General features: G+C 41.4%; 1 protein-coding gene across 1 annotated transcript in view; it reads right to left on the bottom strand.

Moving 5' to 3' along the window:
- RAB27B (RAB27B, member RAS oncogene family) overlaps positions 1-25,548 on the bottom strand; it is a 228,729-nt gene extending 203,181 nt beyond the window's left edge. The window contains exons 1-2 of the mRNA XM_038402844.2: positions 25,488-25,548; positions 25,278-25,360 (exon numbers count right to left, since the gene is read on the bottom strand). The gene's annotated coding sequence lies outside the window, so the exon portion shown is untranslated. The remainder of the gene's footprint in view (positions 1-25,277; positions 25,361-25,487) is intronic.
- Positions 25,549-27,820: the final 2,272 nt, after the last annotated feature.

The following is a 27,820-nucleotide window of genomic DNA, read 5'->3' as shown; positions in this document are numbered from 1 at the left end:
TGCACCTTATTCCAGGAGTTCTCTAGGCCTGACCTTTTTTACTGGCACTTCAACTATTTACATTCTGCTTAAGAACACGAAGCAGCTGCTGAATTTTATAAGACCAATAAAATTTGATGTTGTGCCCTGCAAACAGGACTGTTATGAGTTGTACACAGGAAGCTATTAAATAGGACTTAAGTGGTATATGAGCCTCATGTGGGCTCTCTGTATAGGAGACAGTTGTATGCCTAGTGAATAGAAGACTGGATATTAGCTTTTAAATGTGATATGGTAAGAAACAACGAAGAAAAAAGCCAGTATGGCTTTTGATGGCCTATACCAGGGGTGGGCAAACTTTTTGGCCCGAGGGCCACGTTGGGGTTCCGAAATTGTATTGATCGCCAGGTAGGGAAGCCTGTGCCTCCCCAAACAGCCTGGCCCCCGCCCCCAGTCTGTCCCCTCCAACATGCTGCCCACTGACTGCCCCCCTCAGAATTCCAGACCCATCTAATGCCCCTGCTTCTTGTCCCGTAACCCCCGTCCCTAACCACCCCCCTAGAACCCCACCCCCTATCCAACCCCCCCGTTTCCTGACTGCCCCAACCCCTATCCACACCCCTGCCCCCTGACAGGCCCCCCAGAACTCCCATGCCTATTCAAACCCCCTGTTCCCCATCCCCTGACCGCCCCCCCCCACGGAACCTCCACCCCATCCAACCGCCCCCTGCTCCCAGTCCCCTGACTTCCCCCTGGGACTCCCTGCCCCTTATCCAAACCCCTTGCCCCCTTACCATGCCACTCAGAGCACCAGGACTGGCAGCTATGCCACCCGGGCACAGCCAGCTGCACTGCCCATGTGGCGGTGTAACTGCGGGGGAGAAGGGACAGCAGGGGAGGAGCAGGGGGCTAGCCTCCCTGGCCGAGAGCTCAAGGGCCAGGCAGGATGGTCCCACAGGCCGGATGTGGCCCGCGGGCCGTAGTTTGCCCACCTCTGGCCTATACTGTGGTTGGCCTTACATCATTGACAAGCAAGCTACTTGTTTCTTTCTGTGAGTCACTTCACTAATGACAGGTTTCAGAGTAGCAGCTGTGTTAGTCTCTATTCGCAAAAAGAAAAAGAAGTGCTTGTGGCACCTTAGAGACTAACAAATTTATCTGAGCATAAGTTTTCATGAGCTACAGCTCACTTCAGGAATGCATCTGCTGAAGTGAGCTGTAGCTCACAAAAGCTTATGCTCAAATAAATGTGTTAGTCTCTAAGGTGCCACAAGTACTCCTTTTCTTTTTTCACTTCACTAATGAGAACAGTCCTAGAATATAATTGAAGAAACTCCTATTGATTTTTATGTGCTTTGGATCAGGCCCTTTATTCTGGGCACCTGAGTATCATAGACACATCTATGTGTAGACTTCACTGACAGATACCATGATTCTGAAGGATAACTATCTGGAGACCAGCCTGTATGCTGTCAGGCCTAGCAGTCGGAGCAGGAGTCAGGCCTAGTGGTCAGAGTCCAAATACCGGCACCCAAAGTCAAAGCAGATTCAGAGCTAGGGATCTGAGCCAAAGGTCAGAACTGAAGAGTCCGAATGCCAGAGCTCACAGTTGAGATAGAATCAGAACCAGGGCACATGGCCAGAACCAGATTACAGGGCATCAGGGAAGGCAGGGACAAGACTAGGACAAGGCTGCGTGCAAGGTAGGGTCTAGGCTGGAGTGAGGCAAGGACAGGAAAATGGAGAATCCACAGACGTGGGTTGAGCAGCCACTGATCTTCTGCAGCTGCTGGACTTACAAGGAAGCCACCTATGACCATAGTCAATCAGGAGGTTCTGCTGTGACTGAGCTGCACTTATTGACTGCCTGATGACTAGGCTCCATGAGGTGAGCGATAGAACGTGGTAATCATGTACAAGTACCAATATTGGAATTCTACTACACACAGGAAAGGAACTGAAGAGGGATAGGACTCCAAGGAGACAGATGAACCTGGGTGAAGGCAAGAGCAAAAGAAAAACAATGAAAGCCTCATTGCTTGGGTCATGTAAAAAACTTAGACCAAATGAAATAGTGGCAAACATACTGTAGAGAACAGTTGAGTACCAGCAGGGAGGGGAGAGGATTTACAATACGATTCAATAGGTTTTTATCCATCTCGCTGATTCTAAGACATAAATAAATAAAACTGGTAGAGAAGTAGAAATTGTATTTTAAAGCTTCTGAGGGTAAACAAATAGAGGGGTTTTTAAAAATGTAAAGACAGACTGCAAGGTACTTAAGTTCAAACTTGAAAATGAAATGTAAACTGAAATGGTTGACAACTAAATTAAAAAATACAGGTTCTTTTTTTTTATTTTGGTTTGGCTTGATTCCTGCAGGATTTGAAACCCACACTATAGAGCATTGTGTCTGTGCATGACAACCAGGAAGTGTGACTGCCTAGAATCTGATAAAGAACACAAGAGACAGTCTCCCTTTTGTTCTTACTCATATGGCAAGCATAGTGCTTTACAATACATAAAGTACATACTGGTCAGCTCCCAAATACATACAGCTAAAATGGTGGAGAATTGATAGACATTGTGGTAGCTGCTTAGTGGTAGAAGATTAGGCAAAAGGAATGACTTTTAGGTAGAAATTTGAGAACCTAATTCAAGCAGCCTTGTTCAGGAGAGCACTTAAGCATGTGTTTGAGTCTCATGGAAATCAGTGAGTTCTTCAGCATATGCTGAAGTGCTGTTCTGATTAGGGATGGACTTAACTAACTACAGGTTTAAGTGCTTTCCTGAATCATGTTTTGATCAAGGTGTGTGTTGCATGATTGAATATGACCATTTATGACAGGTTTCAGAGTAGCAGCCGTGTTAGTCTGTATTCGCAAAAAGAAAAGGAGTACTTGTGGCACCTTAGAGACAAACAAATTTATTTGAGCATAAGCTTTCGTGAGCTACAGCTCCAATGAAGTGAGCTGTAGCTCACGAAAGCTTAGGCTCAAATAAATTTGTTAGTCTCTAAGGTGCCACAAGTACTCCTTTTCTTTTTATGACCATTTATATGACTGATATTACCACTGTTATACAATTGTAACAAATCTTGTACAAAGTATATACAAAGGTGTCAATGGAAGAGTTACAAATCTATCAAATGATTATCCTGATTAAATCCATGTATTATCTTTGTATCTAAAGTTATGAATATTGGCTATGGACCTGTATCTTACACGTGTTGCATTCCTGGGTAACACCTACCAGATAAGATTTACATTAAGGGTAGACATCTACGTGTTGCTGGCCCGTTAAGGACACTTCTCTCTAACAATGGGCCATAGAAGAGAAACTCATCTCGCCCAGTAGGTCTTCATGTGGATGCCTCAAAAAGAATATGGGCAGTGGCTGCCCTGTGAGTCATCAAAGCATGTAAGGACATGTGATATGCTCATGTGATCCTGGACTCCATCTTGGGCCAATAACTTTCCAGGCACATGGCAAACGATATAAAAGATCCCTAAGATACCTGCATTTTGCCTCTTTCCTGCCCTGATTCTCTGAACTTACAACTAAAAGGAGCATTTTGAACTATGGACTGAGGACCTTCCAATGTTTTGAAAGTTACCAGAGACCTTACAAGCCATCAGTCTATTCCAGCACTTAAATTATTTGTATATATATGATCTATTAACCCCCTTCTTTTATAATTAAACCTTTAGTTTTTAGGTTACCTAATAATCATGATGCCAATCCTTTAGTAATATATGAATTATATATTGACCTGGCTAAGTGGTTTATCTCTTGGGATTAGAAGGATCCTATATTTGATAAAATTGATTTTCAGTAACCACTCATCATAGAGTCCAGTGTCTGGGTGGTGAGCCAAAGGCTGGAATGCCTATGGAGACTGCATTTTTGGCTTCTTGTTAACCAGTGTGGTGAGACAGAAGTTTACTGGCATGGTATAAACTAATGATAGAATAACTACCAGATTGGGGTGAGTCTGCCCTATTTCTCAGCAATTTGTCCTGAATTTGGCATTCTCAGCTGTGACCCACTGAGAAACGGTGATATGGGGGAAGAGTTATTAGTTTTCACCTGAAAAGAGGGAGGATATTTCAACCATAGAAACAGCATGGAAAAAGGCACTGAAAATTGTTGGTACTCAGTGAAACAAACAAGATAAATGATGAAGAGTAAATTAGATGCATTTTTTTTTAAATCTAAACGAAAGGAAATGGTTAAGCTGAATATTCAGAATATATTCCTAAAAGGGAATGTTAATAATCTAATTCCTAATCAGAAAAGGAAATAAGTATTTTTTAAATATGATTTTTAACCAAGTGCTATTCCTTTAAGAGAAATTACTTAGGCCAGGGGACTTACATGCAGTGTTTTTATAATTTTCAAGCTGTAAAATATCCAACTATCTAAGCTCTTGCACAGGTGAGTTCCAAGAAGACTTTGTTTAAACTGGAACAGAGTAGTAACTCAGAACAATAAAAAATGTGCTAATGACAAATAGGAACAACAGATATTCCAGTATCCATCATAATCCACAATTTCCATCTTTTGTTTCTCAAAAATGGTAAACTTGAGTTTAAATCTAAGTGCTGCAATTTAAACATCAGCCATGATAAAAAAAAAAACACAGGTGTTACTGTGGCATTTAAGCTTTGTTTGGACACATTTTAAATACTACTATACTCTTTCAACAAGTTTAGGGAGGCTGTAAACCAACATTTAGAGAAACAAGAAGGTTCAACTAGTTATAAAGTTAATTTATGTCTGCACGTCTCCAGGTGCAATCCCAATACAAATTCTTAAGAACTCATTTGGACTTCAGTAAGATTTGCTTAAGTAAAGAATTCAAAACTGAGCATAAAACTGACCAGAAGTGGCACAATCTTGATGCTTGTTAGAAAAGTGCTATAGAATTGGTTCAAAATCCTACATTTCGCAAAAAAAAAGTGTTACTGTTACATTTGGAATATTGCTATAGAACAGGGGTGGCCAACTTGAGCCTGAGAAAGAGCCAAAATTTACATTGCCAAAGAGCCACAGTAATACATCAGCAGCTCCTCTTCAGCTCCCTCCCACTGGCAACCCCACCAATCAGCACCTCCCCCTCCCTCCCTGCACCTCCCGATCAGCTGTTTTGTGACATGCAGGAGGCTCAGAGGGGGAGGAGCAAGGGCATAGCTGGCTCAGGGGAGGGGGCAGGAAGGGGTGGAGTGGGGGCAGGACCTGTGGCAGAGCCAGGGGTTGAGCAGTGAGCACCCCCCCCCGGCACATTGGAAAGTTGGTGCCTGTAGCTTAAGCCCTGGATTCGGTGCCTATACAAGCAGCCGCATATTAACTTCTGAAGAGCCGCATGTGGCTCTGGAGCCACAGGTTGGCTACCCCTGCTATAGAACATTGGCTGTAGTATCTTTTTAGCAAGGGGAAAGTATTGGGGAGGGAGACAAATTAGGAGTAACCAATGTTTTATTCAGATTTGAATCAATTGCCTGTCTTTCCTTTTCATCATGCTGATTCTGTTTAAACCCAAATCCAGAAGCATTAAGGATGGATGATGGGCATTATAAAAAATAAACAGATTCAGTTTAGCCACAAGATCTACCTTTAGAAAAAAGAAAGACTTAAGATGTATGGAAGCTGCAGAGTTATGGACTTTTTAACAACAAACTAATAGTATGGGGGAGGGAGGAACCTCTTTGCCTCAACATGATCTTTCTCTATGGATGTACTTCAATAGCCTCAGTGGTTATGATCAAAGTAGTGCCACGGTTCTGCTGTGGTTTCAATTCCACTTAACAGCCATCACTACCTCAGTAGGTAGAATATGTAACATCTCCTTATAACAGCCCCTCAGACATCACATTACTTGTAACATTTCAGCAAACTTCTGTCAACCGAGATGTTCTTTTTGTTGACAAAAATGAATATACACTGCCCACAGGCCTCAAGGAGAAAGCAGGGTTGTATTACTGCAGTAAGATATGAGACACCAGTAAAATATGTTCAGATGAAATGCATAAGACAAGGTGCAAGGCTCACATATAGACCTTCTTAACTTTCTGTGATCCTCCTTAAGTGCTCAGATAACAGATAGATTTTTATCTCATGCAGTGTATAGTGGACCAGATTCTCAGATAGTATAAATCAATGTATTCCCACTGACTTAAGTGAGGCAACTTTAAAGTTATGTCCATTTGCACTGGCTGACAATCAGCCTCACACGAGTTGCATACTGATAAATAGACTACTACATTTTTGGGGCTAGATAGGGCACTATCTACACATGCTCATGGAAGTTAGGGGGAGGGCACAAACAGATTTTTCCTCCAATGTTTTGGCACCAAGGAATGTTTTTGTTTGCTTTTCTGGGTAAATCCTATACGCATCAGCCCTGCACTTAAGCACTGATTTGTCAGAGAAACAAATTCAGCTCCCATTGAAGTTAATACCAAAACTCACTCTGATTTCAGTGAAACTTGATTTGGCTCCAAGATGGGACACAGACTTTACTGTATGCACAAAAAATTATACCACAACTAAGAAAAAGCATTTCTCCAAGATCTAACAGCCTCTACAGACAGCTAAGCAGAACTTCTACAACCATGCATAACATCACTCTTCTTGCTTAAGCTCCTTTTATATTCCCCTTCCCCTGTGCACCATACACAAGGGTGCTGAGAGGATTGCATTCACAGGGGTTAGCAATCAGCAGGTCTTTGGGAGGGTGACCATGGGAGGCTGGGGAAGGACTGAAGGTTTGTGCAGGGAACTACAGTGTGGGTTAGTGGGGAGCTGAAGTGGCCTTAAAAAGGAAGCAAGCTGCGCAGGAGACCAAGTTGCTAAAATCTGTATCATGGGTTGTCTAGGGAGGGGAGAAAAGGAGCTGTAGTGAGAGTGATGTTGGCATCATAACAGAAGGAATCAGCATAGAGCAAGTGTTCCAGTGGGTTCTGTTATGTAGAAGAAAGGAGTTTTGGTAAAGAAATTCTTACGCCTTTACAAGTAACCAATGTCAGTGCTCTGTGTAGAGTTGGCTTTGAGCTCACCAATCATATTACTTGGTTTCCTAGCATTGCTTTTCTGCTCTTTAGTACAGATTTTTAACAAGTTACAGAAGTCCACCAAAATGTTAAGTTGTCCACAAAAACTCCTTCTGCTTAGTAATAGGAAAATAATAATTTGGGCCTCATTGACAGAACTATATATAAAATAAATGTCTGTGCTGCTGAATAAAATGCTGACAGTTTGAAGGTATTGCCTTAACTGTCAGGGGCTTCCTCCCTGCTCCGAGTATAAATTTTAATATAAATCCTTAAGGAACCTGGAGCCTTAAAATTCCACCTCTCTTGTAGAGATTTTCTTGCCAGCCAGGTGCATGCCACTGAGTTACTGCAATGGTTAAAGTCCTTTCCTGTAGGATAGATGAGATCTTTGGGATGCAGGACTACACAGAGCATCTAAGATAATGCAGTCCTTGCATTCCAGCTCACAATCCACCAAGATAAAATTGGTTCTCATGGCCACAATAGCTTGGACAATTGCCAACAAACAATTCAATCACACATTAAATTTTGCTAGGATGCTTCATGGTTGGTCAACTTCTTTTGTTCCTTTGTGATTCTTATTATTCCCGATTTTAATAGACAGCAGGACTTTCATTTTAAGACCCTATTGACCCAATTTCCTTTAGAATTGGAGAACTGGATTACTCATCTTCTCTCTCTCTCTCTCTCTTTCATGCTGGCCGAATCAACTTAATAAAAATGATAATTTTACATAAGTGTTCAGACCTATTTCAGGACATTATTCCTCGTGTCGCTGATGAACTCTGAGACAGCCTCATTGAAATTCCCAGAGTTCCTCTGGGATGAGAGAAGAATGGCCTAAACAGTTGTATGTCATGCAAGTAGGCCTTCTGATTTTGATATGCTGTATACTAGAGATTTTGCCCCTGAAACAAGGTCTAGATCTGAATTTTGAACACCCCAAAGTGGAGTTGGACAGAACAGGGCTTTCAGTTCAGTTCATTATAAAGATAAAAGCCATTTGCAAAATCTGGATCCGGATCCATGTTTGAATTTTGATCAGCAGCAAAGCTCTAACATTTTCATTTGTGCCCCCCCGTCATATCATTTGACCTTCTGCTTTTTAGAGCATACAGATGGTGACTTCCTGTTGGAGAAATGCACTAAGCGAAAGACCAAATATTAAAGGTATATGAACATGTTGGAGTTCTGAATGGAAAATGGATGCTGAGGGGGAAGACTTTTAGGAACTACCTGATTTTTGAATAAAGGAAACAATCATAATAAAAATAATTAAACCCATAAACTGGGCCTGATCTTGGGACAAGAACCTGTCAATCCTCAAAGTGATAACTGGAAATTCTTATTCATAATCTATAGATCAGGATACAGAATTAGGAAGACATTTCTACTATGGACTGATTTTTGCCTACCTATCCAGTATTGGGTTTCTTTGAAGCATCTGATACTTCTCGTTGTCAGATGACCTTGATGGACCAATGGTCTGACCCTATATAACAATGCTTATGTTTGTATGAATCTTTAGGAATACCGAAATCATATTTTCAGCAACATTATTTCTTCACCTTGTTCAACCTTTTACTAACCCCATGTTTGTAATACATAAATATTTCTATTTTCCTTTATATTTCCTCCACTGGATCCAACACATGGTGCTTGGTACTCTATACTAGTCCAATTTAAACTTGCTCAGCTGATTTCTGCAAGTCAGTGAAGGCAGTACAATTAGCTTCACTCACAGCTAACTGCAAGAGTGAGCAGATACTTTTGTAATTTGCAGCAGGGGTTCTCAACTTTTTTCTTTCTGAGCCCTCCCTCCCGCCCCACAATATAAAAAATTCAGGGCACAGCGGGGGGGGGGGGGTGAGGGGATGGCTCGGGGCTCCTGGCTTCAGCCACCGTGTGTGATGCGGGCCTCAGTGCTTTAGCCCTGTGGGGCTTGGGGCAGGGGAAGGGAATGGCAGCTCCAGACTTCAGCCACCAGGTGGAGGGGGAGGGGAAAGGGACTGGGGCTTCAGCCCCACCAGGAGTGCTGGGGGCTCAGGACGGGGGGGGGGGGGCAAGGGCTTCTGCCCTTCAGGGGAACTGGGGCTCAGCGCTTTAGGCCAGTGGGAGCGTTGTGGCTCAGGGCTTCAGCCCCACAGCTCTGCTCCAGGTTTCAGCCCCGTGGGGGTGCTGGGGCCTGGGGCTCCCTGCGGTTCTGCTCCCAGTTTCAGCCCCATGGGGGTGCTGGATCTCAGGGCCCCATGCTTCATTCACAGGGCCCCCATGGCCCCATGAAACCAGCTCATGGTCCCCCAGGGGACGGCAGTCCCCTGGTTGAGAACCACTGACTTACAGAAACCTGCTGGGCAAATAGCATTCAGTCCATCATGTGCTCTCCCAGAGACCAAGAGGATTCGAGCTGAGCCAGTCAGAATTCCTCCTTCTCATTATAACTCAGACCAAAGAGATGGTTGTGGCCCCAAAGAGTTTACAATCTATGTCAATTCTCCTCAGGCTCCTGCTGCAAAGTAAGCTCAGCAAGTGCTTATAGCCCCACTCTGCCCCACACAGAGGCTTGATAGATGTGGTAGTGACAATGGAAACACTGTATTTAAGGTTTCAGAGTAGCAGCCGTGTTAGTCTGTATTCGCAAAAAGAAAAGGAGTACTTGTGGCACCTTAGAGACTAACAAATTTATTAGAGCATAAGCTTTCGTGAGCTACAGCTCACTTCATCGAGTGAGCTGTAGCTCACGAAAGCTTATGCTCTAATAAATTTGTTAGTCTCTAAGGTGCCACAAGTACTCCTTTTCTTTTTACTGTATTTAAGATGCATTCATTACTACAGTTAAAAATCAAGGGTGAAAGATGTGGCATCTTAGTGATCAGAGCCATCATAAGCCAGTTATAGCACCTACAGTATGCTAGCCACCTTGCAGACCATATGGGACAGACACACTCCCTGCCCTGCAGACCATGCAATCTAATGGGAGCACCAGAGGTTAAAGTAAATTGAAACAGAAGGAGGGTGGACATAGGGAAACAGCACTCACCACACCAGGGAGAGTAGGGGGAGCTTTCTTTTCCTCTACTTTTACTAGAGGAGGGAGAGCTGTGCTTATTCTCTCCCCATGCTAGCCCTAGCCCAAGCCCATCCTCCCTTAACCTGTAGTAGATATGACAAAACACAGACAAGCTTCAAACAGACGAGGAACAGAACAGGCTGCAAAAATAAGCTCACATGCTAACTTGGTTATTATGCACACATTCTAAAATATGTACAAAATTTGTTATTGTTGTAGTTTCATGCCCAGCCCACCAAAACCCCCTTTCCAGGGCAAAGTGCCCTTTACCCAGACTCCTCCATCATCCCTCACCATCCCACCTCTCTACCGACCTCCCTCACCATCCTCACTCTACCAGGCAACTGAACAACCACAGAGATTAATGGTGGATTTTAACTTCATAATCCTTCTTTGTGGGTGACTTCAGAGATTTTGTTAGCATGGATACAAACAAGCCTACAGTGGAAGATTTGACAGATGGAGGGTGCTAGCCACAGCAGGGAGAGATATTCCAGAGGATAGAAGACGAGAGACTGAGGAGAATGACATGGAGACTTATTGCTCCAAGCATGCCGCTGAAACAATTTACTGCTTGTCCACAACAATGAAGTGCCAGTAATGTGGGTGAATGGCAAAGACCTACTTGTTACATTGGCGAGATTACAGTTTTACAAAATTGACATTTCTGAATTAAAACAAAGGAGAATGATTGGGTTTTCTTAATGTAATGATTACACTACTTGTAAGAGTTTAATATGATATTTCTTATTTCTTATTTCATATTTCTTAAACACTATGAATAGCAATTTATTCACTTAAATATACAGAAATCTATTATTGAGCATTTCACATAAAAGACTCCTCAAAATTAGTCTCACTGCAATAAAACTGGGGAATATGTAGCCCTTGGTTCCATTTTGAAGAACCCTTTTATCTGAGATGCCTGCTTATTTTGTACAAATGAGTGTACCTGAGCATCCCAATTATGTGGTTTTTAAATTACAGAACCATATGGACCAGCTTCACCAGTACATTCTGGTTGATTGTGCTGCTCCAGTAATGCAAAGCAGCCATAAACCCACATTAACTGCTCTGTTAAGACAGATTTATTGTTACTGTGCATCACTGGAACTGGGTAAAGTAGCTGGAGCTCACGAAAGCTTATGCTCTAATAAATTTGTTAGTCTCTAAGGTGCCACAAGTACTCCTTTTCTTTTTACTGTATTTAAGATGCATTCATTACTACAGTTAAAAATCAAGGGTGAAAGATGTGGCATCTTAGTGATCAGAGCCATCATAAGCCAGTTATAGCACCTACAGTATGCTAGCCACCTTGCAGACCATATGGGACAGACACACTCCCTGCCCTGCAGACCATGCAATCTAATGGGAGCACCAGAGGTTAAAGTAAATTGAAACAGAAGGAGGGTGGACATAGGGAAACAGCACTAAAAAACAGAAAAAAGCCCATCTTTAAAAAAGGGAAGAAGGAGGATCCTGGGAACTACAGGCCGGTCAGCCTCACCTCAGTCCCTGGAAAAATCATGGAGCAGGTCCTCAAAGAATCAATCCTGAAGCACTTAGAGGAGAGGAAAGTGATCAGGAACAGTCAGCATGGATTCACCAAGGGAAGGTCATGCCTGACTAATCTAATCGCCTTTTATGATGAGATTACTGGTTCTGTGGATGAAGGGAAAGCAGTGGATGTATTGTTTCTTGACTTTAGCAAAGCTTTTGACACGGTCTCCCACAGCATTCTTGTCAGCAAGTTAAGGAAGTATGGGCTGGATGAATGCACTATAAGGTGGGTAGAAAGCTGGCTAGATTGTCGGGCTCAACGGGTAGTGATCAATGGCTCCATGTCTAGTTGGCAGCCGGTGTCAAGTGGAGTGCCCCAGGGGTCGGTCCTGGGGCCCGTTTTGTTCAATATCTTCATAAATGATCTGGAGGATGGTGTGGATTGCACTCTCAGCAAATTTGCGGATGATACTAAACTGGGAGGAGTGGTAGATACGCTGGAGGGGAGGGATAGGATACAGAAGGACCTAGACAAATTGGAGGATTGGGCCAAAAGAAATCTAATGAGGTTCAATAAGGATAAGTGCAGGGTCCTGCACTTAGGATGGAAGAATCCAATGCACCGCTACAGACTAGGGACCGAATGGCTCGGCAGCAGTTCTGCGGAAAAGGACCTAGGGGTGACAGTGGACGAGAAGCTGGATATGAGTCAGCAGTGTGCCCTTGTTGCCAAGAAGGCCAATGGCATTTTGGGATGTATAAGTAGGGGCATAGCGAGCAGATCGAGGGACGTGATCGTTCCCCTCTATTCGACACTGGTGAGGCCTCATCTGGAGTACTGTGTCCAGTTTTGGGCCCCACACTACAGGAAGGATGTGGATAAATTGGAAAGAGTACAACGAAGGGCAACAAAAATGATTAGGGGTCTAGAGCACATGACTTATGAGGAGAGGCTGAGGGAGCTGGGATTGTTTAGTCTGCAGAAGAGAAGAATGAGGGGGGATTTGATAGCTGCTTTCAACTACCTGAAAGGGGGTTTCAAAGAGGATGGCTCTAAACTGTTCTCAATGGTAGCAGATGACAGAACGAGGAGTAATGGTCTCAAGTTGCAATGGGGGAGGTTTAGATTGGATATTAGGAAAAACTTTTTCACTAAGAGGGTGGTGAAACACTGGAATGCGTTACCTAGGGAGGTGGTAGAATCTCCTTCCTTAGAGGTTTTTAAGGTCAGGCTTGACAAAGCCCTGGCTGGGATGATTTAACTGGGACTTGGTCCTGCTTTGAGCAGGAGGTTGGACTAGATGACCTTCTGGGGTCCCTTCCAACCCTGATATTCTATCATTCTATGATTCTATGAGCATCCCAGTGAAAATGGACGATCAGTGACACAAACAAAACCTAAGAACTAAGCAGTGTTCTTAAAAACGTTAATGTCTTTTTAACTACATAATCTATGTCTGAATTTTGCCTCCCTTTCAGAAAGGTAAACCCAAAGATGTAGATGGTGCGAGTGCCTTTAATAAAGCCTTCCAAAACAAGCCAGATGTTCTGAGCCTGTTGTGTTCTCTAATAAATAAATCTTCTCGAAGGAAGCTATGGCTTTGATGTCTGTGAGTCACTCCCACCTGCCTACAGCCAGCAAGAAAACATCACAGAATCCAATTTGATGAGAGTTGGCAATGACACTGTCAAGAAAGTGCACAGCTGTATATCAGCCTTAAGTGAGTGAAGGAATTTCAAATTGTACACGTTCAGGTGCTGCAATTCTGAGTTCACATGACCATGGTGACCATGACAGATCCTTTTCAGCTGACCCATCACCTCCAACCCCACCTTAAAATGAGATCCAAAGTATTAGCAGCAAGCAGGATTGTAGCCTCACTGCATTAGTGACTGAACAAACCCTTAGCAAGACACTTCACTATTTACATGTACTGAGACAGAAATAACCTAGTCTTGTCCCATAATTAACATTCCTGCTGTCACAGCATTCATTCACCAAACCTCTCATATTTAAGTTCTTCTGACTGATCTGAACCGCTTGGGCTTCTGTGATTCCAGAATGGCTGGGAAAAGGAAAGAAACAGCAGAACAGCAAACACTCTCAGCCAGGAAGAATTCGTACCTCCTGGATGCTACTGTGTGCACGCAGGTGAGATGCAGCACAGAGCCGCATTCTGAAAGTGATTTGTAGCCCCTTTCGTTGTGATTGACAAGCCAATTAATGCCACAAATTGTCTTTACAAAGTAGCTCCATCAACTCTGAGCACCGCATTCAAGTGAGAGCACACTCATTAAGTTTAATCTGAAAAGGAGTACTCCTTTTCTTCTTGCGAATACAAACTAACACGGCTGCTACTCTGAAACCTAAGTTTAATCTGTCCAGCTAAATTACAAATTCTGTATCCTGTCAAAGGGTATCCACGTCCTGTCAAAGTGATTTCAACTATGTGTATGCATAAACACATGCACATTAGAGCTTGTAAACAGTTTGGGAATCTAAGTCCATATGCAATGGCCATCTTAGGCTCTGAACCATCATCAAAGTTTTACAAGACAGTTTGGCAGGGACTTTGTGACCACTGCAATGCAATGGTCAAAGTGGAGTTGTTACTCTGGATTTACCCAATGTAACTGAGATCAGAATCTGGCCATCTAATACTAGGTACTCACTTGATATGATGTTAGCTATCCCTGTCTAGTCAAATGTCATAGCAGGAAACAAACAAATCTGGATAATCAAAGCAGATGTGTGTCTCCAGGGAAAATGATTTCTGGTGTTAGGTGACATAAAAATCACCTCAGGTGTAAATTCTTATAGTCTGGGGAAAGGGAGAACAAATTCAAATTAACATCAACTGAGTTATTGCACTGTGGGTCTCTATGCATGAACACTAATTTTATTCTGTGACACTGATGTGAGAATTCAGACTTGGGGGGGAATAGTTCTAACTCAATTCACAAGCCTATGATCATGTAGTTCCCCTGAAACTAAATGAGATTTATGTAACTGAAGTCCCATCACATGCATGTTCTTTTGTGCAGGAGATAGATTGTAAAGTATGATTTTTTGTTCTCATGCTTTTAGCTTTGATATATAAACTTTAATAAGGAAGTTGCCTTCCTGAAAACTGTACTTAATGACAAAAATTACCATTAAGGACAACCATCACTTCAATTGTAGATGAGAGATCATCCATAAAACTCACCAAAGAACTGTTATTTCAAAAGGGCAGTTGCATGGCTTCCCACATATAGTTATGACTCGTGTTTTGCAGAGGGGAGAAAGGCAGTACTTTTCTTTTGTATGTCTTGTGAACAGTTCTTTGACATGTTTAAATTGTTTAGAATAGGTTTCCTTTCAAAACAATAGTGGTGGCTTATTATTAGAGCTTATAATGGAAATGTTCATAGATGAAGTTCAAGTAGAGTCCTCTTGCTCAGAAGACTATGGATAAAATCCTGGCCCCCTTGAAGTCAAAGGCAAAAATCCCATTGACTTCAATGGGAACAAAATTTTCACCCTCTGCTTACGCAGGTCCCTAAAGTCCATAATCACAGTATCAGAGCACCTTGTAAATATAAGGATGACTATCACTCTCTTCTTCCCTGAAGGCCTATAAGTAGATTTTCATGATGGTTTTTTGTTTTGTTTTAATACTGCTCCCACTTGTGCTTTGACACTAACACATCTGGTGCTTATCCTGACTAATTTCCCAAACACAGTATCAGTAGCTACATTCTCCCTAGAACCCTATATTATGTAGCAAGGTTCTCCAGTTTCATACAAATTGACAGTTTGATTTGAAATTTTCACCCAGAGTCAAGAGAAAGTCTCCCTATTAAGGACAGCATTTAAGCAGGTGCTTAAATTTAAGCACCTACATAAGTCACTTGAGACTTAAGTACATGACAAATGTTAAGCACATGATTAAGTGTTTTCCTGAGTTGGCACCCAGATTCTGATCTTAGGTACAATGAAAAGTGGTCTATAAATTGTGGTTGTTGCCATCAGTGGAAAAAAAAAGACTAGAAACAAATGGCAGATGAAAACTACATGACTGTACTAGAAGCGTTGATCTGTACACTTACTACTTATAATCACTTAAAATCTATCTTTCTGTAGTTAATAAATCTGTTTTATATTTTTTACCTAAAACCATGTGTTGTTTGAAATGCAAGGGAAATCTGCTCAGGAACAAAGGCTGGTGCAGGTCCTCTCCACATTGAGGAAGGGGCAGACTGGGTAATAAATTTACACTGGTCAGGCTTCTGATCAGGGCAAGACGGTACAGCTCTGGGGTCCTAGGTTGGGGGAGCTGTGGGGAATTGGCTGGAGCCTCTCTATTGTTGGTTCATGAGTGGCTGGCGAAAGCATTCATGTAACTAATATGGGTATGGCCCCATCTGTGGATGGCTGTGTGAGTGCAGGACCTGGAGGGGTTTGCAGCTTGTCACAACAACATCACAGTGTGAGAGGGATCCCAGGTTGGTAAGACAAAGGGCTCAGCAGTACCCCAGCTCCAGGTTGTACCCCTGGAAACCCATGACACTAATCTAAAGGCCAATGGAAAGATACCAATTGACTTCAACCACCTTTGGGTCAGGCCCTAGGAGAGCAGACAAGGGAGAGCCTGGTACAAACCTGACACAATAAATTAACAATTTACTTTTAAGAAATAGTTAATGCTTTAAAAATATACTATTTCCCAAGCACCACCAGTAATAATACATTTGTAAAATGCTGAAAAATGCAGATTTGATATTTATGAGAAAATGTGTACTTCTGTTTCAACATTATTTAGCCCCAGTTAACGAGCACTGAAAATAAAGTATAATCTGATAAAGTCTGGGTGACAATACAAATAATGATACTTTCATTTAAAATGCAGAGCCAGAGATTTTTAAATGGAGAGTAGCTAGGTCAAACTCATCTCTGGTGTAATACCACTGATATCACTAGCATTCTATCAGGGATTAATTTGGCCCATGATTGAGATGCAAAAAGATGAAATAGTAATAGGAATTGAGTAGTGCTACCAAAAATTACACTTCTTTGAAAAGTCTCGAGTCAAGCTTGGTAAGACAGTGAAATCCAAGGATTACCCACTCAACTAGATAGAAAATATTTACAATACTATTGTTCCACAGACAAGTATTCCTTAATTGCACCATCTTATTCTCTAATAGATGGCTTTTGACCCAGTGACTGAATGCTTCAAAGTGTGACTACCACATTGCTAAAAATGATGTATTATGAATCCTTTAAAGGAGCATGCTTTACAATTCAACAAATGGACCAGATAGAGGACTTGCATATATACACCAAAAGGAGAAAACCACATACCACAAAAACTGAATAGTGCTCCAGTTTTTAAATCTGCAGACATGGTATTATATACTGGATAAAATATGTCTTAGCTATAATTCAAAGGGCAATCATATTGAAGAGGATTTCTTGTTAGAAAAGGCTTTAAAAATATCATAGAAACATTGGGTCAGAACAATCCAATGGAGTTACTCAGGGAGAAATAGTGCCCAGTAAAAGTATTATAGATTGCCTTCAGAGTATGGCTTTAACAATTTGTCAGCTATATTTACTTCCACTTAAAAAGTCTGGCTACATGTTGAGATATGACACCTTCACATCCAGAATCAGCACAGGACAGTCCTACTAGATCACTGTTACTCACTGAATGGGCAACAGCTGGGCTGCTGTGACAATAATGCAATTAGAGAGGGATAATGGGAATCAGAATCACCAACCCCTCATTATATCACAGCCTGTAACTTTCATTCATGTAGATTTCCCCAGTGGGACAAATTCTGTTCTCACACTAGTTTAAAACTGGAGTGACTTCATTGAATCAATGAAATTACTCCTGATTTAAACAAGTAAAACACAATTTGGCCAATAGCCTTCAGTGCAAGTACCTGCATGACTATAGACTACTCAGATGAGAAAGGGTTGCCAGATAGGACAGGGTTGCTCTGTGTCCTACTCCATTTGGCAAACATTTATTCCCCCCTACACACACTGTGTTTTCAAAGCAGCTGAAATCCATCAGTGTGTTTGTGTTTAACAAATGCAGTGTCAAAAGACCCACTAATATATGCATAGTTCTGGGAATAACTGCTGCCTTCAGACCACCAGAGGGCAGGTTAAACATTGTTTTGTATACCAACATCAATAACGCTGACCCAATTTGGTTTTTATTTATTTATTTATTTATTTTACAATTATAGTAGAATTAAAAGAAAAAATAAGATCAAGAGAGAATTCAGAACCTCTCCCTTCACCTTACAGTAGATTTTTTTTTAAGATTGTAAACATCTATCAGGCAGGATCATGTCTCCTCTGTGTTCTATTGTGTGTCATAAATAAAAACGATCAGTTGCAGAGCATAAAATCTTTGAAAAGGGCATAAATATGTTCCATTATTAAGTAAATGATCCACAAATACTTTGCCCATTCATAAGCTACTTAGCAATTGATAGTGTGCTGTTGCAGGTGCTTTCTAGACAGGTTTCAGAGTAGCAGCCGTGTTAGTCTGTATTCGCAAAAAGAAAAGGAGTACTTGTGGCACCTTAGAGACTAACAAATTTATTAGAGCATAAGCTTTCGTGAGCTACAGCTCACTTCATCGGATGCATTTGGTGGAAAAAACAGAGGAGAGATTTATATACACACACACAGAGAACATGAAACAATGGGTTTATCATACACACTGTAAGGAGAGTGATCACTTAAGATAAGCCATCACCAACAGCAGGGGGGGAAGGAGGAAAACCTTTCATGGTGACAAGCAGGTAGGCTAATTCCAGCAGTTAACAAGAATATCAGAGGAACAGTGGGGGGTGGGGTGGGAGGGAGAAATACCATGGGGAAATAGTTTTACTTTGTGTAATGACTCATCCATTCCCAGTCTCTATTCAAGCCTAAGTTAATTGTATCCAGTTTGCAAATTAATTCCAATTCAGCAGTCTCTCGTTGGAGTCTGTTTTTGAAGCTTTTTTGTTGAAGTATAGCCACTCTTAGGTCTGTGATCGAGTGACCAGAGAGATTGAAGTGTTCTCCAACTGGTTTTTGAATGTTATAATTCTTGACGTCTGATTTGTGTCCATTCATTCTTTTACGTAGAGACTGTCCAGTTTGGCCAATGTACATGGCAGAGGGGCATTGCTGGCACATGATGGCATATATCACATTGGTAGATGCACAGGTGAACGAGCCTCTGATGGTGTGGCTGATGTGATTAGGCCCTATGATGGTATCCCCTGAATAGATATGTGGACAGAGTTGGCAACGGGCTTTGTTGCAAGGATAGGTTCCTGGGTTAGTGGTTCTGTTGTGTGGTGTGTGGTTGCTGGTGAGTATTTGCTTCAGATTGGGGGGCTGTCTGTAAGCAAGGACTGGTCTGTCTCCCAAGATCTGAGAGAGCGATGGCTCGTCCTTCAGGATAGGTTGTAGATCCTTGATGATGCGTTGGAGGGGTTTTAGTTGGGGGCTGAAGGTGATGGCTAGTGGCGTTCTGTTGTTTTCTTTGTTGGGCCTGTCCTGTAGTAGGTGACTTCTGGGTACTCTTCTGGCTCTGTCAATCTGTTTCTTCACTTCAGCAGGTGGGTACTGTAGTTGTAGGAATGCATGATAGAGATCTTGTAGGTGTTTGTCTCTGTCTGAGGGGTTGGAGCAAATGCGGTTATATCGTAGCGCTTGGCTGTAGACAATGGATCGAGTGGTATGATCTGGATGAAAGCTAGAGGCATACCACTCGATCCATTGTCTACAGCCAAGCGCTACGATATAACCGCATTTGCTCCAACCCCTCAGACAGAGACAAACACCTACAAGATCTCTATCATGCATTCCTACAACTACAGTACCCACCTGCTGAAGTGAAGAAACAGATTGACAGAGCCAGAAGAGTACCCAGAAGTCACCTACTACAGGACAGGCCCAACAAAGAAAACAACAGAACGCCACTAGCCATCACCTTCAGCCCCCAACTAAAACCCCTCCAACGCATCATCAAGGATCTACAACCTATCCTGAAGGACGAGCCATCGCTCTCTCAGATCTTGGGAGACAGACCAGTCCTTGCTTACAGACAGCCCCCCAATCTGAAGCAAATACTCACCAGCAACCACACACCACACAACAGAACCACTAACCCAGGAACCTATCCTTGCAACAAAGCCCGTTGCCAACTCTGTCCACATATCTATTCAGGGGATACCATCATAGGGCCTAATCACATCAGCCACACCATCAGAGGCTCGTTCACCTGTGCATCTACCAATGTGATATATGCCATCATGTGCCAGCAATGCCCCTCTGCCATGTACATTGGCCAAACTGGACAGTCTCTACGTAAAAGAATGAATGGACACAAATCAGACGTCAAGAATTATAACATTCAAAAACCAGTTGGAGAACACTTCAATCTCTCTGGTCACTCGATCACAGACCTAAGAGTGGCTATACTTCAACAAAAAAGCTTCAAAAACAGACTCCAACGAGAGACTGCTGAATTGGAATTAATTTGCAAACTGGATACAATTAACTTAGGCTTGAATAGAGACTGGGAATGGATGAGTCATTACACAAAGTAAAACTATTTCCCCATGGTATTTCTCCCTCCCACCCCACCCCCCACTGTTCCTCTGATATTCTTGTTAACTGCTGGAATTAGCCTACCTGCTTGTCACCATGAAAGGTTTTCCTCCTTCCCCCCCTGCTGTTGGTGATGGCTTATCTTAAGTGATCACTCTCCTTACAGTGTGTATGATAAACCCATTGTTTCATGTTCTCTGTGTGTGTGTATATAAATCTCTCCTCTGTTTTTTCCACCAAATGCATCCGATGAAGTGAGCTGTAGCTCACGAAAGCTTATGCTCTAATAAATTTGTTAGTCTCTAAGGTGCCACAAGTACTCCTTTTCTTTTTGCTTTCTAGACAGTTTGAGATAGTAATACAGGCTAACAGGCTAGTGCATTAGTCTCATTGGCATTCCAAATGAAAAGTCATGTTTAGGGCTATTTGATAGATTTAAAATTATTTTATATGTATATAATTTAGTAAAATACAAACATGGTGTGGCATGTTCTACTCTCAGTGGCACCCAGGAAATCCAACTGACTTCAGTGCTATTCCATGGATATAACAAAGCTCTTAATCCTTGCTCCCTGAGCTCTCCCGGCTACCTCCTTTCTCAATTACTGTGGACACCACCACCATCCTGCCTCTCACTCAGGCCCATAACCTGGTGTCATCTTTGACTTGGACTTCTCTCTAGGTTCTCACATCCAAGTTCAGTCTAAATCTTGCCAAGTCTTTCTGCAAAACCTCTCTCAGATATGGCCTTTCCCCAGCCATCTGCACAGCTAAAACTCTATTCCTGACTCTTGTCATCTTGCATGTTGGTTACTGTAACATGCTTCCATCTGACCCTGAAATGCAATCTTGCCCCACTTGTATCCATTCAGAATGCTGCCACAAAGATCATTTACCTAGACTGTCAATTTGACTATCATCTTTGCATCCCTCCATTGGGTTTTTCTTCCACATCACATCAAACATAAGCGGTTTCTATTATCTTCCAAGGTCCTTTATGGCCTAACCCCATTCTAGCTATCATATCTCATTTGCTACTGACTCTCCCCTCTGACCAGCCCAGGATGCCACACTCCATTGCTCAGCTCTTAAATTTTCAAAGTAGCACCTTTGTGCTTTCTTCCAGGCTTCCCGTCGCTCTTGGGAAAAGCTTCTGATAAACCTAACTCATTATCCTCCTTCCAAACCCTTCTTAAAGCTCTCCTTTGCTGTGATGCCTACAAAAACTGTGACAGTTAGGTTGCTAGTGCATTGATACCACTGCCTTTCATGCTGACCAATATTGTCCCATTGTTTCCTTGTAATTCCCCAATCTGCATGCGTCTGTTGTCTCTTGCCTTATACTTAGATTGTGAACTCTTTGGGGCAGGCACCATCTTTTTGTTCTGTGTTAATACAGCACCTAGCACAATGGGGTCCTGGTCCATGACTAGGGCTCTTAAGCACTATGATAATACAAATAATAAAATAATAATAGTAGACATAGTTGTGGAAAATGCATCATGCAAGAGATGGATAAGATACATAATCTTTCACACCATAATTGCCAGAATGAATTCATCTTAAGTGAAAGTTGTTATCATATCACAATAGCCAGTGTGAAATGCATTAATTGGTGGCTTCAGACTCATTCATAGTGCACATGTGACATCATCATAAAAATCACCACCACACTTGGCAGGCTAGTAATCAATCTCTATAAAGAGGCCAAAGGGGGGATGAGTATGGAGATGGGACTACCTTTTAATCCTTAAAGGAGAAAGGGTGGAGTACACAGTCAGAGCAGTTGCAGTGAGCCATCATCTGCTCTTCGGGAGTGTTAATCCTGCATATTTCAGACTAATAAAGTTAAAAAAAAACAGACAAAGAATCCCCTAAATGATTCAAGTGAGTGGCTCACAAACATTCATTTATTTTCACAGCACTCCTGTGAGATGGGTTGGGGGAGGGTATTATCCCATTTTATAAACAGGGAATTGAGGCAAAGAGATCACGGTCAAAGTATCCACTAGCATGGGGCACCTAAATTAAGATGTTAGGGCCTGAATTTTCAGAATACTTTTATAGCACTTTATATATCCAAAGCACAGCTCGGATTAAGTCCAGTTGCAGCAGTGAGTGCTTAGCAGATGCCAGGGTCTCAAGCTGGGTACCCAGAAAATAAGAAACAGACAATTAGTGACCATCTGTGAAAATTTGGCTTAAGCATCACACAAGAACTCCATGGCAGAGGCAGGGATAGAATCCAGTTCCCCAGGCCAGCATTCAACAGCCACAAGACCATCCTTTCACTTCCTGCAGTCCCCTGCCTTAATCATTACTCACCTTCCAACTTCTGTAGTAAATGAAGCAGGGATCCAACAGACAAAAGTCTCTTTCACAGAACAACCCTGACTCACCCCCCAGAGCAGTTCCATCCTGTGTTTTGGATGAGGCAATGTATAATAAAATACTATATCACAATGCATATGCACAAAGGGCTGAATTAGAGTTGCACAGGCAGGTGTTAACTTCTGAGTGCTTGATAGTGAACCCTTAATAATGTTCTTTTGAACAAATATACACAAAAACTAATTGTAAATGTAGGACAGTTACACACAGTTATACATTAATTCTGAGACACACATAGGCTCAAGTAAAAGCCCCAGGCCTTGATGCCTCACACAGCTGGGCAAGTGGATTAGAATTTGGACCCAGATCTAAATTTCACATCATGGGTGTTAGCTCTATAACAAGATAGAGCCAAACCTTGGGATTCATACACCCCTGAATTTTTGGAGGACTAGTGCTGAAATGGAGATCTAGATCCAGATCCGAAAGTAGATAGTTCTAATCAATGTCTAACCTAAGGGTAGAGGTGGGCAACATTTTTTGTCAAAATATTTTTCCCCAGTGACAAATGAAGATTCAGTGACACCAAAACATTTAGCAAATTTGTATCTTTTTCACCAAATTGTTTTGCTCAAAACAAAATCCTTCAAAAAGAACCCCTCAAAATGTTTTGACATTTTCAAAATGACTTTAATTCAGAAAAATGAAAATAAAAATAAAAAATGTTTTAAAATTATCAAAATTGAAGTAAAACATTTTGATTTTGTTCAAAAGAAACCTTTTGTTTGACCCGAAACAAATTTTTTTTATTTACTTTTCAATTCATTGAAATTTCCAAAAAAGCTTTCAGCTTGACCCACAATTGTTTTTGTTTTGTATTTTTCAGAATTGCCAGTGAACTAAAAAATTCATTATTTGCACAGTTCTAATTCTGAGCTACCGCCACTTTCTAAGTGAGAGTGAAATAATAGTGCAGAAGCCAAAATAGCCTTGATTTTGTGAGTCAGTGCCAGGTGTTTTCTGCTGCTTCAGTATGTGTTTGTATATAGTGTTTACATGTAAAGAAGAAGAGGAATTATAGAATACAGTTACTCAAGTGAATATACTCTAAAAGATAAAAATGCACAGATTATGTATATTCAACAAGTATTAGACATGAACGGTTGAAGAGGTTATTTAGTTCATTTCATCCCCACAGTATGACATTGGAGGATTTTCTGATTTTACTGTATCCTGTCTGCAGAAAATATTGGATCATGGACTTCTATTACAAGTAATACAATCTAAATTGTATCTAGCTATTAAATTAAATCATGTGGAAACTATTCACTGTATTTAAAATGGCTCTAAGGGACACCACAAAAAAAACCCTCTTAAATCCTCAGGTCTCATTGTGCCACCTTACTCTTAACTCTATGGGAATTTTGCATCTAAGTTGTGCTCTCAGTTTCTTAAAAAGAGAAATGAACGTGGCATACGACATCCCACCCCTTTCCCCAGAGAATGCTTTAATTTATTCCTCTCTGCAAAAATATATTTTGGATTGTTTAAATTTTGGCTCAAATTTAACAGTCATGCACATGTTATAAATTACAGCCCTTTTACTACCTTAGACTCACCTATGAATTTGGCCCATTGCCAGCTGAGTTTTGGTCATTACAGTTAAAAACACTGTCTTTTTAAATCAATCCATTTAAAGTTATAAAGCCTGATTCTTCTTTAGTGTACAGTTGCCATTTATAAGTCATATTGGTTGTTTGCATTTCTCTAAAATCCAAATAAATTATTTTTACTCATAGTAAAGTAAATGCTTCTAGCACAGATTGGGATTGGGCCAAATCCTTGTCTCCTTACTTACACACATAGTCCATTGACAAACAGTAGTCACATCCACTTAAATTCAAACTGCAATCAAAACTTCTTTCATTAAACTTTTTTCCCAACTGGCATCCAGTGCTCTATATGCCCTTGAGCAATCTGTATGTCAGTTCCGTGGTAGCTATGACTATATAGGCAGGGTGGTTAAAAGGGAAATTGCAATCATATCTAAAAGATCATCACAAACCTTTTAATGGCCAAAAAAATTGGATATCTAGACCAAATACAACTTGCTTCAATGATAGGGAAAAAACTGTCTATGATCTGTTTCCAAGATTACATCTGACTATTGTTAGCATTGAATGTGAACCTTATAGGTAGGAAGCAATCCATTGGCTTCACAGTTAAGATTCATGAATATCTCTGTACCCTTCTAGCAATGAATGAATGGCATATCTGATGGGACTATCTTGAAATTGGAAAACTAGAGATATGTTCAGAAAATATGCTGGATCGGACAAGTGATTACAAAGAAAACAAACAGTTCTTCAAACCTGCGAATGGAGCACACATAAACCAGTTGTGAGCTTTGCTCGCAGCATCCAGCAAAATCCATTTCTTCCTTGCCTGGGATGGAAAAAAGTCACAATGGAGAAAAAAAATCTGCTATCCTCATCAAAATCCACCACCATCTCACAAGCTGGAAGAAAACACACAATGTCTCCCTAATACTTAGGATTTTTCAGGCATTTGCTAGACATTTTCCACAACAGGCAAACAGAAGATCCAGGTTTCTCTTCCTAGATCAGCCCATCAACGGTTTCCTTCCCCTCTCTGAAGGGGGAATACAATGCAAACCAAAGGAACAAGCAGTGATAAACAGCATAATAAAGATAAAACATGTACTTACACTTTTGGTGTACAATACTCGCAGGTTTCACTAGCTGGAAATAACTAGCCCATTTCTTTATGGCACTGTTGCTCCCATCTGATCTACAGAAATATAAAAACATAATAATATAAACGACTGAGATGCTGGCAATAAACAACAGATGAAATAAGCAGCTCTAAGGCTTTATACTCTAAGAATCCTAAAGATAAATGGTAGATAGATAAATACCTTGCAGGTTTCAGGAGGAAATGCTGCTCCAAATGCTGCTCCTTGTCTTGTGTAACAGCTAAGGAAGCTCTGTGCCACTGACATGCTGCCAGGCAGCATTTCTTGTTGGCATTCGTGGGGTCCTAGTGCCTACCCAAGATATTTCTATTCCCTTTTATATTCAAATAGGTTCACATTTCACTGATCTGGTGCCAGTGACAGAATCCTTACTGAGCTTCCAGTTTCTGATGGTGATGTGCTGTTTCTCTTTTGTATGTATTAGTAGGGGCAGAGAGGGAGGTTCTCCTCTGTAGTGTTTTGGGATTCTCCATCTTAGCAGCAAGTTTCTTCTACCTTTACAGCTGCACAGAAAGTTTGCAAAAGAACAGCCACATGACTTGTTCCTGGCTCTGTTGCCAACTCAGCTCACATTGAGCAAGCCTTTGATTTATGACTTCTTGGGGAAACTAGGTGAAATTTGCAGCTTTGCACAGTCAGGCAATGAAAGCAGGTAGAATTTCACATTTTGGACTTAGTTTTGCTTTCAGTTTTGGGGTCCATTCGGTCCTGAAGCACAAAGCAAGACACAATGGGTGCAAACGTACATTGGTCAAAACTAAAGACTAGATCTGGACAAACCTCTGTAAATCAGAATCACAGTTACACATAGCACAGTATCATGTATAATTTCCCCTCTTAGACCAAGTACATACACTAGCAGGGAGCAGTGGAAGGAAGTGGGGACATTCGAGCAAATTGGAGGCTCCCTGTGAAACCTCTCATTTGAGATCTCCAACCTGCTGCATGGCTCAAATTTCATTGCATCACTTTCTTCCCTACATCAGCCTGCCCCCAAACTATTCTGCCAGGCAAGCTGTGAAGGAGTGGGGAAGATCTGGGAGAGTACAAGGGAATGTGCCCAGTACTACTACATGTGTTTGTGGGTGCATAAAGGAAATAGTGGATTCAGGGTTCTTGTTAAACAGGAGAACAGAAGTACCCATCATGTTCCCTGGGCTCAAAGATATGAAAGATGTCCTGATTCCCCAGGGACTACTACTCACCATCTCAAAACCCTCGCTCCATGGGTAGTAGCTCACACTCCTATCCACATGGCACTGGAGCAGGAGCATTAAATGTTCCACCAGCTTTTAACCTGGCCCTGATGTGATGGAGCCTTCATGACTTGGATCTGAACTGGCCCTGCAAACAAAAACACTTTCTTATAACCCTAAACAAGAAGGGAGACACCACCACTTACAGTGAGTGCATTGACATCACTTACATTAAGAGCACTTTGCTGGAATTTGTTCCTGAAAAGTCTACTGAATATATTGGTAAACAGCACAGTGTTTGGCTTGTGTTATGGGAAAATGGTAATTCCCCTGCAGGGAAAACATTTTAAAATACCTGACACTTAATGTAAGCTGGAGCAGTCCAAAGATCTTCAGAAGTACTTTTATGAGTCTCAAAGATAAATCATTTCTGCCAAGGACGATCTAAAGAGGTGGTGAACTCTTAGTGTTATTTAGAGCAAACCAAAGGTAAACAATTGCAAATGGATCAGAAGCCTGGGCATAGTTTATTTTTTAGAATGGGGATCAGGGATAACAAATATCTACACAGGGGTTCAAGCCAAACTGAATGTTTTTGTTTTTCTCCTCCACAGCTATATGGACTATTATCTAAAGTCTATGGAATTTCATAAAAGTTCCATGGTAAGTTTAATTGCTTTTGTATTTTACTTTACTCATCCAGTATTGTAATGCTTGAATTCACTATCACAAACAAGGTGGAATTATTCCAAGAAAACAACATGTTAAACTGAATAGTAAGTCACATTTTTAAACAAACGGGCAGTAGAAATCTCTGTAGATTCTTCCTCAAATGTAGACATGAACGAGGCTATTGTTAGTAAAGAAATAAGAATAAAAATTAATAATCACTGGTATGTCTGGCACTGTACAAACACATGGCTCCCATCTACAGCTAAATGAGCAAATATTTCTTCCCCTCTTGGCCCCCCATGAAAAATTTTGAGGAAAAATATTTTTAATTTTTATCAAAAAACTGAAATTTCTCTAGTTTTCATCGAAGCTATTTTCCATTAAAAAACATTTCAACAAAAATTTTGACCACCTCCACTCCTGTCCCAATCTTGACAGACAGAGATCATACAGCTCACTACATAAAATACACAGGAAATCATTCAGAATATTAAATTTAAAACACAGGAGTAGTTGAATGTTAAAAAGCTCCCACACTCTTGTTAGTTTTGTTATTTATAATTTGTATTCCTGACAAATATACTATTTATATTCTGGTTTTTTTCCTCCTTCCACCCCTTATGACCG

Source organism: Dermochelys coriacea, chromosome 5 (assembly GCF_009764565.3).
Source record: "Dermochelys coriacea isolate rDerCor1 chromosome 5, rDerCor1.pri.v4, whole genome shotgun sequence".
Taxonomy (NCBI): Eukaryota; Metazoa; Chordata; order Testudines; family Dermochelyidae; genus Dermochelys; species Dermochelys coriacea.
Note: the sequence above shows the minus strand (reverse complement) of the source record. Positions and strands in the feature narration are given on the sequence as shown.